This window comes from Vicia villosa, linkage group LG1 (genome assembly GCF_029867415.1).
Source record: "Vicia villosa cultivar HV-30 ecotype Madison, WI linkage group LG1, Vvil1.0, whole genome shotgun sequence".
Classification (NCBI taxonomy): domain Eukaryota; kingdom Viridiplantae; phylum Streptophyta; class Magnoliopsida; order Fabales; family Fabaceae; genus Vicia; species Vicia villosa.
Window position 1 is genome coordinate 118,573,837 of NC_081180.1, and position 17,409 is coordinate 118,591,245.

Sequence of the window (17,409 nt, forward strand, 5' to 3'; positions counted from 1 at the left end):
CACTTTTTGAGTGAAAATCATAAAAACATGAAAATCTGCGTAACCAGCCAACACGGGTCGTGTTGGGCAACACGGGTGCCCGTGTTGGTCCTCTGGATCCATCAAAGAAACAACTTGCGCTCAGTAACAGCAACACGGGTCGTGTTAAGCAACACGGGTGCCCGTGTTGCACCACTGCTTTCTCCACTTCTTCTTTTCTTGACTGCCCAGCAACACGGGTCGTGTTCCTCAACACGGGCGCCCGTGTTGCACTGCTGATCTTCTCTTTTCTTCTTTCTTTTGCTCTTTACGTCCGACACTCCTTGCACAGGTTCGCGTAACGAATTTCCTAGATCTGAAGTACCATTGAACAACCAAACCAACGCATAAAATGGGAAAATAAACTCGAAAACTAACAAACGGATAAAACTTGCAAAAACAAACAAACTTGCTTAAACAGATTAAAAAGACTATACTATGACATTAAACAGTGCAGAATACCTGGATTATCATCAGGAAAGTGACAAAGACATAGTGAGAATCGTGACCGATCACAACCCCAAACTTACTTCATTGCTTGTCCTCAAGTGATGCTCGAGAAATTAGCAGGGATCCCCCAATTTATCCGCAGATATCGTACCACAGTACTGTTGAGATCTTTCGCAACTTTCTTTTTGTTTAGCCTTTCGATTGATTCCTTCTTCCCTGAATTTAGCGATTCAGCCCTACTTCCACAATGAGATGTTTCTTTACCTGTAAGCTTATTCACACTCTCACCAAAACTCTCGGGTTAAAGTGTTTTCACTCAAAGATCAAGGCATGCAAAGTCAGCTCATAGGTTTGTATAACATTTATCTTCATCTCCTACACACAAGAAACACACTTTTTGAGGTCTTTTACGGTTGTAACGGGGCTAAGGGATAAGGTGGGATCAACAAACAAATGGGAGAACTAGTGGCTTTTGGCTTAGAATCAGAGTTATTATCTCGCTCACTGTGTTAGTATGGAGTTCACAATTACCAATGTCGGGCACCGTTTCTTAAGATCCTTCACTGACTACTCATGTATTTCTTTGAGCATCTCTTTTCCTTCGCATTTTTATTATCAGATCAAATTCTCCTATAGGTAAGTGCCCCTTTTTGTATTTATCATTTCTTTTTCTCTTTTTTTTTTTTTCTTTTTGGTTCTTTTGCACTTACCTACTTTTCTGCTTTCGGTGTACCGACCCCAAACTTAAATTGTTTCACAGCTTGCAACCATAACAACTCTTATCTAAGCAGGGTGAGGAAGTGTTTGGGTTATTGGTTAATTCATGCATGTAATCAAACAACAAAAGGATGTATGGCTCAAACGGGGTGACAAGGGATAACGTGAAAAGGTTAGCTTGAAAGGCTCAAGTGTAAAACAAACAAGTGCCTCAGTGTGTAGACATGTGCATAGGAAGTTCCAACAAATACTTACACAAACCAAAAGTGACGATGACATACCTGACAACTCTCAAGATGATTTTTGTATTTGGCCTTTTATAATCCTCACCGTGTTTGGTCATGCCTACAGGATCCAGGAACACTTCTTGTGTGGTACAACCTTATCGCCTCATCAGTTCTACAGGTCTATCGTCCGGTCCAAAGCTTGAAAGTGCGTCCGATCATTAAGCTCAACAGTACCAACTCTTTGGGGTTCCTTTCATCACTGTGAGGTGCACTTCGGTTCACTATCTCAGGTTCTCATCACTTGTCCTGCTAACAATATCAACATCCTGCACTGACATGTCATAGCTAACACACAAACTAACATAAAGTACAGAAAATAATAAATAACAAAAAAAAACGAAATAATAATGAAAATGAAAGGAAAATACTGAAAAACAATAAAAGGCTCCCCCCACACCTAAACGAAACATTGTCCGCAATGTTTTCGCACAAGCATGAGAGGCACATACCGGACCTACTGAGGAGGGGGTGGAAATTGCAACATCAGGCGTTGCATCATTTCGTGCATATCAGTGATCATTATTCCTTGACGGGTCTGCTCTTCTCCCTGCCGGGTTTGCTCAGTTCGCAGATGCCCAATTTCAGATTGGACCCATTCCCATTGATTCGGAGCCATAGAAGAGGGTCCTGAACCATAAGTATCAAAATGAGAGGGCTCCTGTGGAAACTGATGGTGAGTCGGGTCGTCGTCGTCTCCTTGATTACCTGCATCAAAATCAACATCTTGGTCGTCTCCTTCCGGAGCGACATTAGAGTAAAGCCAGTTAGCACGATTAAACGGGCTGGCTTTTGCCGGGTCAGGTAATTCAAACAAGAATCCACTTCTGCTTGTCAACCAATAGCCACCATTGGAAATAGTAATCATGGATTGATGAATAAGAGACTCCATATCAATCTTAGTTTTACCTGCAATAGGAGTGTCAGTGTCCAATAATTCTTTGTACCCAAAATGAACCGCAATTTGGGTGATAAGACCACCCACAGAAATTCCACCCGACGAGGCCCGACCTACCTTGCCCAGAAAATCAGCCACGAACGCGGCGGCATTAAGCACATCCTGATGAAGCATTGCATAGAGGAAAAAAAGTTCCCTCATGGTTGCAACGCCATGACTATCACCCCGGCCAAATACAGTGTATGCAAGGCCTTTCTGGGCATAGCGAATACATGGATTCTGAATCCATGAGGACTTAGCACTCGCGGCGACATACGCCTCCAATCCTGTGATATCGCCCCAAAATTGTTGTCCTGGGAATTCATCCGGAACAGCCCCTGGTCCATAGATGGGCAATTTGAGGATACCCCCTAATTCCTCTACTGTTAACTCATGGGTTTGGTTAAACAAGCGGAACTTAAGAGTACCAAAGAAATACTTAATAGCCCCGTTCCACTTTCTTTCTAAATGAAACTCTATGGTGCTTAGAAACTCAAGAGTGAGGCGTTCATAGGATGGTGCCTCCATATACATAAATTCCAGCATGCCCACAGAATGAAATAGCCTATCAATATCAGTTTTAATGCCAAGAGTATTCATGGTGTTTTCACAGATATACCTGGTGGGAATGAGCTTCCGTTTGACATGGTTCAAATATCTTTGGTGATGCTTAGGGTCTTCAAAGAGAATGTCATGCGGGTTGGATTGGCGGACCGGCCTTTTGCGAGTGCCTGCAGCCTCGGCGACTTGCTTACCCGTGTTGGTTCTTTTCTTTGGTGGCATTATGTGTACCTACAAAAAACAAAAATTTGCAAAACGAAAAATTTAAGAATTAGGATAAAAAGCTACCGTAGGGTTGGAGAGGATGAGGAGTGGAACGATTTTTGTGAAGGTTGATTGGGGTTTAGAGTGGTGTAGAGGAAGAAGGTGGGAGCTTTATGGAAGGGTTGTAATGGAGGTTTAGGTTTTTTGGTGGAAGAGAGAGGTTGAAGAAGGAGGTTTATGAGAGAAAGAGAAAGAAAATAAATTGAAAATAGGGGTAAATGAGGGAAATTCGTTGCTGATTGGATGGAAAAAGAGGTGGGATGGGTGGGGTCCATGGGCCCATATAAAAATTTTTGAAAATTTTTTCACGCACAGGCAACACGGCCCGTGTTGCGCAACACGGCCACCCGTGTTGCCTCACTGACTTTATTTATTTCTTTTTTCTTCTGAAAACAGCTTGCTCCCAGTGGACGCAACACGGCCCGTGTTGTGTAACACGGCCACCCGTGTTGCTCCGCTGTTTTCACCCTTTCTCTCTTTTTTTTTTTTTTTTTTTTTTTTTTTCCATATTTCGCCTGGGGCAACACGGCCCGTGTTCCACAACACGGCCACCCGTGTTGCACCCCTGGTTCCACTTTTCCAACAAATTTCTTCTTCAGTTTTTTTTTCTTGTTTTTCCTCCCCTTGTGACTACCACTAGGATCAGCTTTTCCTGAAACATTAAAAGGAAACAAAACACACATAAAATAACACAAAGAAAATACGTTAGAAATATCCGTGGGTTGCCTCCCAGGAAGCGCTTCGTTTAACGTCGCTTGGCTCGACGATCGTTCATCTTATCCTGTAAGACGAACACTGTGAATCAGACCACTTTCTTGTCCTTGATAATACGGCTTCACACGCTGTCCATTCACTTTAAATGTATCCCCGTTGGTTTGATTTTTTAATTCTATTGCTCCATGAGGGAATACTTTGTGAATTAGGAATGGTCCTGACCATCGTGACTTTAACTTTCCAGGGAAAAGTTTCAACCTGGAATTAAACAGCAATACCAATTGACCCTCCCGCAGTTCCTTTTTCTGAATCCGCTGATCATGCCATCTTTTTGTTTGTTCCTTGTAGATTTTGGCATTCTCGTATGCTTGATTGCGGAACTCTTCCAGTTCGTGAAGTTGAGTTGTTCGAGCTTCACCGGCTTTCAGAAAATCACAGTTTAGGAATTTAGTGGCCCAAAACGCTTTGTGTTCGAGTTCAAGCGGTAGGTGGCATGCCTTTCCATACACCAATTGATACGGAGACATACCTATCGGGGTCTTGTACGCTGTTCTGTATGCCCAGAGAGCGTCATCTAACTTGGTCGACCAGTCTTTGCGAGAGGCACTAACAGTTTTTTCCAGAATTTGTTTGATTTGCCTGTTAGAAACCTCGACTTGCCCACTTGTTTGGGGATGATACGGGGTGGCGATCTTGTGTTTCACATTGTATTTTTTCAACAAATTCTCCATTAGTTTATTTAAGAAGTGAGTACCTTCATCACTAATTAGTGCCCTGGGTACTCCAAACCTAGAGAAGATGTTATGCTTGAGAAAAGTCACCACCACTTTCGCATCATTGGTGGGTAAAGCTACAGCTTCCACCCACTTTGATACGTAGTCAACTGCTACCAAGATGTAATTCTTCCCGAAGGATGGGGGGAACGGTCCCATAAAATCAATCCCCCATAAGTCGAACAGTTCCACTTCCAACATAGCATTCTGAGGCATCTGATTTCGCTTTGAGATGTTACCTGTTCTTTGACATCTGTCACATTCTCGAACAACATGGTGAGCATCCTTAAATAAGGTCGGTCAGTATAACCCAGATTGTAAGACTTTCGCAGCAGTTCTATCTCCACTAAAGTGTCCCCCATAGTCTGAGTCATGGCATGCTTTTAGTACATCCCTTTGTTCCTCCTCTGGTACGCACCGTCTGACCAACCCATCTATCCCTTTCTTGTATAGGAAGGGGTCATCCCATAAGTAGAACCTGCAATCATGAAGAAACTTTTTCTTGCGGTTATAATCAAAATCTTCTGGAATTACCCCACCTACCAGATAATTTGCATAATCGGCAAACCAAGGTGCACCAACAACAGCAAGGATATGTTCATCTGCGAATTCATCCTTTATTGGGCGTTTTTCCTCTGTCTCCTCGATAGGTGACATTCGAGAAAGATGGTCTGCGACTGTGTTTTCACACCCCTTTTTATCACGAATCTCCACATCGAATTCCTGAAGGAGTAAGATCCATCTCAGGAGCCTTGGCTTAGAATCCTGTTTGGCAAAAAGATACTTCAAAGCAGCATGGTCAGTGTAAACAATAACTTTGGTACCCAACAGATATTGCCTGAATTTATCAAAGGCATAAACAACAGCTAGCAACTCTTTTTCAGTTGTTGCGTAATTTATCTGTGCAGGGTTTAAAACATGACTAGCGTAGTAAATAACATGTAACAATTTGTCCCTACGCTGTCCTAGAACCGCCCCTACTGCAATGTCACTTGCATCACACATGATCTCGAAAGGTAGAGACCAATCTGGGGCCACAACAATTGGTGCCGACACTAGTTTTTTCTTAATTGTTTCAAATGCTGCGGCACACTCTGTATCAAAATTAAAAACCCTGTCCTTAACCAACAAAGTAGTTAAGGGTTTAGCTATTTTAGAAAAATCTCTTATGAACCTGCGGTAGAAACCCGCATGCCCTAAGAAACTTCGAATACCTTTCTCATTCATTGGTGGCGGTAGCTTTGATATGACTTCTATTTTTGCTTGGTCAACTTCTATTCCTTTGTGGGAAATTTTGTGACCCAACACTATACCGTCACGCACCATAAAGTGACACTTCTCCCAGTTGAGGATCAAGTTGGTCTGTTGACATCTTTCTAACACAAGAGCAAGATTAGTTAAACAATTATCAAAAGACTTACCAAAAACTGAGAAGTCGTCCATGAATACTTCCATATGCTTTTCAAGCATATCATCAAAGATGGCTTGCATGCATCTTTGAAAAGTAGCTGGAGCATTACATAACCCGAATGGCATCCTTCTATATGCAAAAATACCAAACGGGCAAGTGAAAGCTGTCTTTTCTTGATCTTCTGGTGCGACCGCTATTTGATTATACCCCGAATAACCATCGAGGAAACAATAGTAATCATGACCCGCTAACCTTTCTAGCATTTGGTCTATGAAAGGTAACGGGAAGTGGTCCTTTCTTGTCGCCAGATTCAGCCTTCTGTAATCGATGCAAACTCTCCATCCTGTTACTGTCCTTGTAGGGATTAACTCATTTTTCTCATTTTTTATTACCGTGGTTCCTCCCTTCTTCGGCACTACATGTACAGGACTCACCCAAGCACTATCAGATATCGGGTATATCATCCCCGCATCTAATAGTTTCACCACTTCTTTTCTGACTACTTCCTTCATTGCTGGATTCAACCTTCGTTGAGGTTGGACTACCGGTTTGTGATCGTCCTCCATGAGAATTTTATGCATGCAAACCGTAGGACTAATACCTTTCAAATCGTCAATAGACCATCCCATGGCCCCTTTGTACTTTTTCAGAACTTCAACAAGTTTGTTCTCTTGGATAACTTCAAGGTGTGAACTTATGATAGCCGGACATTTGCTTTCTGTGTCTAGGAAGACATATTTTAGGTTCTCCGGTAATTGTTTCAATTCAGCCCCCTTCTTTGGTTCTTCTTTCTTTTCCTCTATTAATGGTTGCCTTAAATCCTCCCACCGATTTTGTCGAGAACTTTTAAAGAAAGGTTTTGCCTCCATCATATTCAACACTTCTATCTCTTCTTCGTCAACCTCTTCAGTTTCGTTGAAAATTGATAAACTCAACACTCTTTCTAAAGGTAATTGTTGTGACTTCAAAGCATTCTCATTGTGAACAATTTGATCAATCACCTCAATATGTTGACTAGTAGCCACATCATCTTTGTATTTCATGGTGTTTCGCACATCAATTTTTAACTCTTCATCATACACCTTCAAAGTCATCGTGCCCTCTTCTATGTCTATCAAACATCTCCCGGTCTCTAAGAATGGTCTTCCCAGAATGATCGGGATTTCTTCATCTTCTGGCATCTCTAGAATTACAAAATCTACTGGAAACACAAACTTGTCTATTTTTACAAGCACATCTTCTACTATCCCGTACGGTCTTTTTACGGAATGATCGGCAAATTGGAGTGTCATTCTTGTATCTTGAACTTTACCAATTCCCAATCTCTTGTAGATGGACAGCGGCATAAGGCTAACACTTGCTCCTAAGTCAATAAGAGCCTTTTTAAATGATCTATCCCCAATAGTACAAGGAATAGTTACAGAGCCTCGGTCTTTCTTCTTCACCGGAATCTTCATACCCTGCAAAATAGCACTACAAGTTTCAGTTAGAATAATCGGATCACAATCGGTTGTCCTTTTCTTGGAGATGATATCTTTCATGAACTTGGCATAGGTAGGCATTTGTTCTAACGCCTCCAGGAATGGAATGTTCAACTCAAGTTTCTTAAACATTTCCAAGAATTTTTGAAAGTTTTTCTCGTGCTGTCCTTTCTTCTTATTTCTTGTTGGAAAGGGTAATTTGATTTCCGGTTTTTGTTCACTAGTCTTCCCTTTAGTTGTTGGTTCCAACACACCTAAGTCTTCAACTTGTGCTTCATTCTCTTTTATTTCTACATCTACTTCAAGCAATGGCTCTCCTTCTTTAGCAATCTCCTCAACAACCTCTTTCGCTTTACCACTTCTAGTTACTATAGCGCTCACATTATTATGGTCTTTGGGATTTGTAACTGTGGCACTAGGCAGAGCACCAGGTTGCTGAGGGCTTGCCAATTGTTGTGCTATTTGACTCATTTGAATTTCAAGATTTTTAATTGATGCTCCTGTATTCCGAAAATTACTTCTTGTTTCTTCTTGAAATTGGGAGCTTTGAGCAGCCATCTTTTCAATGGCGATCTCCCAATCTGCTTTTCTTTGCCCTTGTTGCTGGAATTGTTGTTGAGGTTGCTGATACGGCTGTTGATAAGGTTGTTGTTGTGGTGGCCTATATTGTTGCTGTTGTTGTGGAATACCTTGATAAGGAGCAGCCCCTTGTTTTGGAACGTTCCCTTGTTGATCTTTCCAGGAGAAATTCGGATGATTCTTCCATCCTGGATTGTAAGTATTTGAGTAAGGGTTGTTCTGTTTCAAAAAGTTAATTTCTTCCACCTGCTGGGCTGTTGCCACACAATGCACGGCAAAGTGAGGTCCACCACATATTTCACAATTCACTACTTGACTCGGTTGAACCGGCTGAACTTGAGCCACCGTTTGTTTTTCAAGAGCCATTTGTTTCATTCTACGCTCAACTTCAGCTGCGATTTGCTCTTCCATCTTAACAACTTGATTTGTCAACTTCAAATCAACTAACCCTTCTGGTTGATTTACACTGCGGTCATACAGCTCTAAGTGTTCGTTTGCTGCAATAGCATCAATGATCTTCTTTATTTCAGTGGCTGTTTTAAAATTTGTTGAACCACCAGCAGCTGTGTCAATGAGTTGTTTAGTCTTAAGCTTAAGACCATTCACAAAATTCTGCATTTGCTCGGTTGCATCCATGTTATGAGTAGGACATGCAACCAATAACCGCTTGAATCTTTTGTAAGCATCTCCAAGTGATTCTCCTTCCTTCTGTTTAAAATTAACTATATCATATCTCTTGCGGATATACACAGAAGCTGGAAAATATTCATTCAGAAATGTTGTCTCCATTTGTTGCCAAGTTGTGATACTTCCAGCAGGTAAAGAGTAAAACCACTCTTCAGCATCGTCTGATAATGTAAATGGAAACATCACCAATTTCTTGGCTTCTTCAGAATGCCCCTCTATCTTCAATGATGTTGTCATAGTAAGAAACCTTTGTAAGTGCTTATTTGCATCTTCATTGATCCTTCCAGAGAATGGTTTCTTTTCAAGTTGTCTTATTGTTGCCGGATGTAGCTGAAAATGGGCAACGTTGACCGGTTGGTTAACAATTGTCATCCGGCCAAGAGGTGCATTTGCCCCTCCATAATCACCCAAAAGCCTTTCCACAGGAGGTGGGTCTTCGGCCATAGTTTCAGGTTCAGAATCTGAATGCTCAGAATGTATTGAATGAGTCTTCTCTGTTTCTGGGTCTGAAACTATCAGCGGTTCTTCTTTTGCTTCCAGTTCTCTTTGTTTAGCTTCTCGGCGTCTTGCTCGAAATAATCTTTCTGGTTCTGCGTCAAAAAGAAGTTCAGCTGAGGCCTTACCTCGCATACAAAGATTAGATGAATATTAGTATGAGCAATGAAAATTACAGAAAATAAAATTTTGGTTGCAGAGCAACAAAAATTCAATTAAATTATTATTTAACTTATATTTGGCAGTCCCCGGCAACGGCGCCAAAAACTTGATCGGAAAAATAGCAAGTGTACTATTTTTACGAAGTAGTAATAAAAGGTTGAAAACCAAGTATCGATCACGAGGACTGCGTTGGAATATAAGTTTTATAATTATTCAATTAAACAAAAAGGCAACTGGTGTTTTGGATTGATTTATAAGTTCTAAATTTAAAATAAAAATAGCGGAAAGTAAATTTAAGCTTTTTCACTAATATGAGTGAATGCCAAGGCAAGGTGTATAATTTGCTCTGTAATAACTCTGAATCCTTATTTGAGATCTTTTCAACAAGTTCATGGTATTCAATTACTACCTCTTTAGAGTGTTTGCCCCTAAATCCTTATTGGGCAAACCTTTGGTTTTTCATCTACAAACCTAAGTCCTTAGAGAGAACAGATAAAACCAAGCTTGTTTTCCATCAAGAATTCATAGTGACCATAGGGTATCCCTAGTCCTAGGTGATATCTACTATGGTTCAATTTAATACAAACCTTAACAATTGCGAGCCAGCAACTTGTTAATCACAGAACAATCTTTATTGGTCCGATAAAGAAGGCATTAAGAACAGTATAAAATTGAATTGAATAACATAAACATGAAGTTGATCAGATCAGAATATCAAAAGTCATTACAAACCAAATCAGGGACACCCCCTAGCATTGGGGGGTTTAGCTACTCATATTGTTCAAAAGAAATTCAAAAATATCAAAGTTAAACATTACAGATAATCGGGGAATTTGTGATCTTCAATTGCTCTTGCTCATGAATGATCTCTCTTCTCCAATAATCTCATACGTTGCTCTGCTTCAGATTCAATTCCTTTGGTTGTGTCAAGATACCCCTTCTCTTCTCAATTCCTCACTATATATTGCAAACCCTTCTTTTTAAGTCGTAAAGTCCAAAACGCCCTTCTGGATCACTTTTTGAGTGAAAATCATAAAAACATGAAAATCTGCGTAACCAGCCAACACGGGTCGTGTTGGGCAACACGGGTGCCCGTGTTGGTCCTCTGGATCCATCAAAGAAACAACTTGCGCTCAGTAACAGCAACACGGGTCGTGTTAAGCAACACGGGTGCCCGTGTTGCACCACTGCTTTCTCCACTTCTTCTTTTCTTGACTGCCCAGCAACACGGGTCGTGTTCCTCAACACGGGCGCCCGTGTTGCACTGCTGATCTTCTCTTTTCTTCTTTCTTTTGCTCTTTACGTCCGACACTCCTTGCACAGGTTCGCGTAACGAATTTCCTAGATCTGAAGTACCATTGAACAACCAAACCAACGCATAAAATGGGAAAATAAACTCGAAAACTAACAAACGGATAAAACTTGCAAAAACAAACAAACTTGCTTAAACAGATTAAAAAGACTATACTATGACATTAAACAGTGCAGAATACCTGGATTATCATCAGGAAAGTGACAAAGACATAGTGAGAATCGTGACCGATCAGTTGCTTTGATTGTCTTCTTGTTCATCATTACCGATTGTTTCAGGGATCGGTGGCTTTGTGAACTTTTTGACTGGAATTTTGATCTTTCTTCTCAGGTGACTCACACCTACAGATCCTTTGGGCTTCTTTTTCTTCTTGATTATCAGGGCTTTCAGTTCTTGCTGCCCCTTTGCCAGTTCCAGAATTGCCACTTGAACTTGGGCATTCTGTGCTTCGAGATTCTTGATGCTCATTTCGGATTCCATCTCTTCTGACTGAAATAAACAGCGAGAAGATGAGAAATCCGTCATGTGAACCTGTTATGAAATGTGTATGACTGGATGCCATGTGTATGCAATGTATGAAATGTATGTGCAATGTATATGAATGAAATGTATATGCAATGCATGAAGTGAAATGTGTGTGCAATGTTTCAAGGATCTTAGAGTTTAGATTTGTTAAAGAAGAAACAAACGTTAGTTAATCAATTTATTTCTTTTTTCTTCTTTTTTTTTTTTGCTTCTTTTTTCTTTTTTCTTTGCCTCATTTGGGCTTACAAGACAGAAATAAAATAAATGATCCTTCAGGTCTCCCGTGGACGCTTTCTCTTTGCCCCCAGGAATGTGTTGATCTGCTGTTCTTCTTGAAGCTGTCCGGTGAGCTCCAATATCCTTCTCTCATAGTCCTGACAGTATGATTTGAAGGTGTCTCTTTCCTCTTTGAGTTGAACCCAAGATTTTTGCAACTCTTCTAGGTCAGTTGGCATGTCCGGGTGTAGAATAACTTGAGGTTCATATCCTTCGACCTCTGGTTCAATAGTCACAGGTAGAACAGCAGGATATGGCATAAGGAGTTTCTGAGCATGAATACGGACCCATCTGAGGTAGGGTTCCATAGGAATAGAATTCCATTGCCCCAGAGTTTTGCTTTCTATTCTATAGACACTGCCCCATGCATGTATGAACCTTCGTCGGTGTCTATGAGAATCATTCTCGTAATCAAACACAATGCCATGGATAATCATGTCATGAGGACCGTTGCTCCTTGCATATCCGAATTGGCGTAGAGCTAAAGAGGGATTGTAAGTGATACCTCCTTTGATGTCAAGGAGTGGCACATTAGGGTATTCTCCACAATGATCAATGATAGTAATGTCTCTTTGAAAGAAGTTGTTCCACCGGATATCTGAATGAGACAAAGACATAATCCTGCGAGACCAATGCATTCTTCGTTCATTTCTCAACACTGATCGGGGAAGATGAAATGTAAACCACCTAGCCAGTAGTGGTATACAGCACATGAGAGTTCCTCGTTTCTTCATGGTACGAGTGTGTAGAGAATGTAGAATGTCTCCCAACAATGTTGGTACCGGGTTACGGATTAGGAAAAGGTTGATGATGTGTACACTTATGAACTGGTCGGGATTAGGGAATAAAACCAACCCATAGATCAAAAGTGCCATAATTTCCTCAAAAGCTGGATAACTTTTGTTTTCTAGCAGTAGTCGAGCCTTTTCCAACAAGAACTTGGCAAGTAAACCCTCAACTCCACTCTTTGTTTCCCAATTGGATTCGATTTCTGATTTCCGCAGATGTAAAGCAGCAGCAATGACTTCAGGTTTTGGAATCCTTTCTAAACCAGTGAAAGGTAAATGACTTCGAACAGGCAATCCAATTAGTTCAGAGAATTCTTCCAAAGTGGGTACCAACTGGTAATCAGGAAAGGTAAAGCAATGATGTTCAGGGTCAAAGAACTGGAACAGGACCCGTATCATGTCTTCTTCAAATTTTGAGGTAACCAAATGGAGTAGGTGACCATGCCTTTCAGTGAATTGAACATTCCTGGGGAATTCTGACACCAAGTCTTTTAGCTCAGATGGTATCGTTGAGATGTTGATTCGGATGTAATCTTTGGTGGCGGGAGCCATTACCTGCAAAAACAAAGGTAAACTCTTTGATCCTTGAAGTGTTTGGTGCAAAAAATGATATGCTTATGATGCAAACATGTGGCACACAAAAACAAATCAAACAATAGCCTTAGGTTTAAAGGCTTGTATGGAGCTGATAGGTGATACCCTCCCCACTGAAGTTGAGTTGGTTAAAACCTGTCCTAGAATTGGATTTGGGTTCTATGATCCTTGGAAGTAACATCTCAATACAGCGCTCGAGCGGCCGATCAAAATATTCCTCGAGGATAACTAACTTCGATCAATTTCAAAGCTAGCCACTTAATAGGCCACAAGTCAAGTTCAACTAAAAAGGTTCTAAGACAAATTAGTGTTTAATGACACTTCGGAAGCCTAATATACTCCTTGATCGTTTTCAAGGGACATCAGTATAAACCAAAGTATCGCACTAACGATGACTACCAGATCAACCGTATCGGTACATGCCGTACAGTTTCCTTGGTCTAATGTCATATACTTAAGGTATCTCGAGATTCGGGTTAGAATCTTTCACACAAGCAAAATACCCAAGCAAACCTTTGAAAAATAGAGCAATCAAGTCAATCAATTGAAAACATCGAAGTGATCTATTCTCTTAAGGTAACCCCTTTTGAAAACATTTTATTTTTGAAAGTATTTCCCCAGCAGAGTCGCCAGTTCTGTGGACCTCCGATTTTTTTAATACCGGGCCATACCTCTGATCTGTAGAGATACGTGAACTGACTCTTTTTTTTCGCTTAATGCTTTCGCATTTTTGAAAATTCACAGAGTCGCCACCGACCTTTTATTTTATCCAATTAAGGAAAGGTTTATAAAAGACACAGAAAAAAGACCTTTAAGAAATTCTGGGTAAGGGGGTAGGTTATACAAAGGGAAGGTGTTAGCACCCTTTGTATCCATGGTTATCCATGGGCTCTTAAGTTTGCTTAGCTCACTTGTTTTTCGATCACTTTTCAATTGCTCTGAAATTGCTCATATGTGGTTTCAAATACCTTTGTAAATTGAATTTTGTAATGATCCGTGTGTGGATGTATACAAAATGCTTGTTTATCTTTCGAAAGATGTTTTGAAAAGAACGTTAACTTTGTAATAATCCGTGTTTGGATGTATACAAAGTATTGTCTTTTTTGAAAGTTTTTGAAAAATCAACAGTGTATGAGAATTTTGTTTGTTTTGATTTGAGCAAGCAAACTAGGAGGTCTACCCTGAGTTGTAAGGTCTTTATCCTATTTCCTTTAAAAATCCATCCTTTCATCGGATATAAAAGCAAGGTTCGATTTTGTACTCGAAACAATAAAATTTGACTTTGATTTTGAAAGATTGAAAGGGATTACCTGAAGAGGTGCAAGTGTGATTGTGATTGGATTCAGATATTTATCTTTGAAGTTAGTGATCTAACGGTTCAATTTTATCTTTGACATACACGCAGTTTATATTTACTGGAAATTAAAGTGCGGAAATGTAAAGTGCGGAAAGTAAATCTACGCTATTACATCGATTTTGCAGGAAATGTAAACTAGCCTATTTACATGAATTTGACATCCTATACATTTATCTAGGAATTTAAATTGCAAGAAAAATAAAAGGCATGTTTTTTTGGATTTTTTATGATTGATTTTAATTATAATTAATGCATGATTAATTAAATTAAAATGAAGAAAAAAGATGAAAATAGATTTAAACCTAGAAATTAAGTTTAAAATATATACAAAATATTTGTTAATTAATTTTAAAACAAAACTAATTTTTTTGGAATTTTTGGAAATTGATTTGAAATTGATTTAAGTTAATTAAAACATAATTATGCAAATAATTATACAAATAATTAAAACTCAAAGATAAAATTATTCAAAATATGTACAAAATTAGTTTATAATATATAAACAATATTTTATATGAAGAACAATTTTTTTTGGGATTTTTTGATTGGTTAGAATAATTAAAAAGCAAATATATAAATATATACTAATTAATTATGCAAAATATTGAAATTTTGAAGAAAAATAAAATATTTTTATTTCATAAAATAGTATATTATTTTAGAAGTCTAAAAATATTTTTTGTGTATTTTTTTGGATTTTTAAAACTATTTTTAATTAATTTAACAAAGAAATTAAATAAAATAGAAAATAAAATAGAAATAAAGGATACTGATCCTGTGTGGTTGGATTGAGAGTCCATGATAAGGATGGTTTGATCTGGCACGTTGGATTATTCATTAAATGAGATCAGGTGGTCCAGATGGTGAGGCACGTGGTAAAAGCTACACCTGCGAAGCACAGAATCAGAGGACAATTTAAAAAAAAACGCGCGCGTCTGAACCAATGAGGTGGGGACACCTCATCATCTTCAACCTCTCGCCAGGGCCTTTTACAGCGTTTTTATGAAAAAAGCGCTATAGTAAGTGAACCTCAAACCTGCAAAATAGCGAATAGGGGTAAACATGCAAAGAAGTTTGGCGCGATGGTTCCATTCGTTTCGTCTTGTTCATGCGAATCTAATGGTGCTAATCAGAACTTCTAATTTTGCCTAATTTGGAAAGCCCTAAATTTGAAGCTATGAACCCTAAAATGGTAGTTTCGTTTATACGTGTCCAAACTTCAATTAAGTTTCCAGAAATGATCTACACCTCAAACCAAACTCAATAGTATGTCTACATCTTGTTAAACATGTGTGAATAACCAGATACGAATTGATTTTAGTTTGAACAAATTTTGACCTGTGTAGCTCGATTCAGTGAGCTTCAAGGCTTGTAATTGATTGAGATAGTTTCAGTGATGTTTAAGGAAGGTATATGAATGCTTAGTTTGTATTGAAATGGACTGAAATTACAAATTCGAATTTGAGTTTTTCTTTGGATTTTTTGAAGTGACTACAAGTGTTATATGCTATGCTATGCTTCTGGTCTTGCCTCCTCTTGTTTGCTGAACTATGATAGCTTATTTATAAGCTATGTGTGCTTAGAATTGAGGCTAACTTGCAGCTAGTTGCCTTTGTTGAAACTTTGCATTTTTTAATATAAAAAAGCTTGAATTCTTGACCAAGTCATCTTGCCTTCAATGCACCTGCCTTGTCCTTCAATTCTCTGCAGAAAGATGAAGATTCTTTGAGGTGAGTCATGCTTGATTTGTAAGCTACCATTATCCATGCATTTTTCTTTTAATTTTAATTTTAAAGTAAGATAAAATCATGCAAAAAATGGATAAAAAAGGTATGGGCTTAGTCTTGGTCGTGGGAGGCCCATAGTAACATGGAAATGATGTTTGAATGCTGAAAACTTGGCCCCATTTGGAAAAAACACATTTTTGAGCAATGTTGATTTCATGCATTTTCCCAAAATTTAGCCAACTTCAACAAGGTGTAAATCCTTCAATTTTTGTCATATGAAGGAGATCTTGCACTTTTTGGAAACCTCAAAGAGTCCTCTAACCAATGTCTTTGGTCTCATGTCAAAATGATTTTTGAAGCTCCTTGTGTGTCCTTTTGAAAAAAGTGTCTTTTTGTTGACTTTGAAAATGACCTGTAATGTCTTTGGTCATATTTTTCAAATGGTGAATCCAATGACCATGGGATCAATGGCATTTGAAAGATAATTGAATTTCCTTCAAAACAAGCCTTGGTTTGAATTTTTTGGATGAAGGATGAGAGAGTTATGATCAGTCAAAGTTGAGTTGACTTTTCAGGCAAAAACCCTAATTTTGAATCTTAGGGTTTTGTTGATTTTTGATCTTTCCTTGATGAATTATGATCATCCAATGATCAAATGATGAATCCTTTGACAAAATATGGACTTTGACAAAAAATTTCATTTTTGACTGTCTGTTGACTTTTTTGGTCAAACGGGTCGTCTGTTGACTGTTTGAGCTGCTGACGGTGCGTCTGAGTGAATTGAAGTTTGAAAATTTGTATGATGGTACTTTGAGATATATGGATGTGTATGAAATCCATTTGAGCTCTCAAAAACTTGTTGCTCCTGTAAAAACAAGAAAAACCTTGATTAGGGACTGTTTGTGTAGGAGACAGTTAAGCGTACCTGATTTTTGTGCAGCGTTGAGTCTCTGCTAATCGCGTGATATTCAGAAGACTTCTTGAACAAAAACCTTGGAATTTTGAATTGTGAAAGATTGATTTGATTGATGGTACAAAACACTGAGAATTGTACTGCCAGCAGTTTGGCTGTCGACTGACTGTTCAGGTATTGACGTAGCAGTTAGAGTGAAAAATCAACAGTCAAAGTTAATTTTCTTTTTTGTTGTTGTTTTTTGTTTTTCTTTTATGTGAAAAATGAAAGTTTATTTACATGACTTGTTAGAAAAACACAGACATAATAAATAACTAATATTTACGGTATGCGGGCAAAATTACCGATAATAACCCTGAAAATCATTTAATGCATAGGAATATT